This window comes from Vombatus ursinus, unplaced genomic scaffold (genome assembly GCF_900497805.2).
Source record: "Vombatus ursinus unplaced genomic scaffold, bare-nosed wombat genome assembly UNPS02009770.1, whole genome shotgun sequence".
NCBI classification, from domain to species: Eukaryota; Metazoa; Chordata; class Mammalia; order Diprotodontia; family Vombatidae; genus Vombatus; species Vombatus ursinus.
The window spans coordinates 9,685,632-9,687,321 of NW_020949548.1; the positions used below are offsets into that span (position 1 = coordinate 9,685,632).

General features: G+C 37.6%; 1 pseudogene; it reads left to right on the forward strand.

Moving 5' to 3' along the window:
* The first annotated feature begins 296 nt into the window (after positions 1–296).
* LOC114036151 lies at positions 297–1,058 on the forward strand (annotated as a pseudogene).
* The last annotated feature ends 632 nt before the right edge of the window (positions 1,059–1,690 follow it).

Here is a 1,690-nt window from a genome sequence, read left to right on the forward strand (position 1 = left end):
AAAAACCCAGGACAGAGCTATGATGTTGTGTGATATGGATGATGAACCAACAAAACAAACAGAAAATGAGCAGTCAGACGCGTAGAATGAGAACCAGGAGAGAATAATGTGACAAAAACTTAGAAAAGAGTGATGATTTAGGGAGTGAGAGTAATCAACAGTATTAAAGGCTGCAGAGAGGCCAGAAAGGCTCAGGACTGAGAAAAAGCCATCAGGTCTCTCCATTAAGAATTAACAGTGAGCAGCTACAGAGACATGCAAATAGAGATATCTCACCCCAGCAGTAGGAGATTCAGATGTCAGACAGATATGGTAGGACCCAGCTGAAGGACAGTTCATTGAGTCTCACACAAAGTATAGAAGATGACCTTCTTCTAGGCACTCAGCTTCTGCCACAGCATTCATTGCACATTCATTTCAGACCTAGATTCCATGCCTTTCATCATAGCAGATCTCCTCTTGTTAAAATCGCCTTTTATTTGTTGTTTTAGCATTTTTAACAGGTTTACTTTGTTCTTATCTTAATCCAAATGAGGACAAATGCCCAGGAAATGACATCAACCCATTTAAAGTTCAGACTGTGCTCATATTTGGAAAAATGGTTTTATGGGTCCTCCATGTGCTTCTTGAACATTACATCCAGTACCACCATTGCCAAGTGAGAAACTGAGTCTATGTCATGATCTACAGATCCACAGGAAATCTTAACACACTGCCTTTAATGATACATTTACTGGAAGTGCAGCACTGCTGCTTGTCTTGGTATATAGCACTCCTTCCCTGATGATCATCCCCTCTATCTCGACCATATCTTGGCAGTCCTGGCTGTTAAGCTGATTTGTTCCCTGATATATCTAGTCATTTGCACAGTGAAAGCAAGAAAATTTAATAAGGCCAAACCAAGACCTGATATAATTGAAGAAGAGAAGATGTATGTGTATGCCAATAATAGTACCTCAGAGACTGGATTTCAGACTAGTTTTAGTCTAGAAGTAGTTAAAAAGCAAGGAGACGTAATAGAATATCTGAAATTACATAATTCCCTGTTAAGCAAGTAACTACTGGCTTTCATGTCCCTTGATCCAGCTTCTCAGCCAACTAGAAAGTGAAGGCGTCCAAAGTTTCAGCGTTTCTAGAATAATCCAAAATGAAACAGTCCACATTGGACCTTTGGACAAGCTGTTAGAATTCAATTAGAGCTTTTGCTGACTAGTTTGTTTTTTTTTTTTTTTTATAATAATTTGTGGTGGAAACTTGAATTTTGGTTTTGGGTATGTCTGAGTATGTTTTTGGACTTTTTCTTCTGTTGCTACAGCTAAGGCTTCTTCCATACTTGAAGAATCCATTTCTATAACTGGTATTTAAAAACATATAGACATTTTTCCCTACCCCTTGGCATAATAGGTTTGAATTGATTTAACTACTCAGTTTCCTTAAAGGTTTCAATTTCTGCCCTGCTGACACATCCAAATTAATGTAAAGCCTCTAATTTTTAACATCTTGGCCCTTTATAGAAGTAGTTTATCATTCCAGAAAAGTTTCTAAATAAATGAGCTCAATACAAATGTGCTGAAGTTGCAGAAGCTACGATAATTGCATATGACAACAACAACAACAAAAAGACCTTCAAGTCATTTCTACATATATGCCTTGTGGTGCTGGGAAGAAATTCAGTTCACTCACATTAATA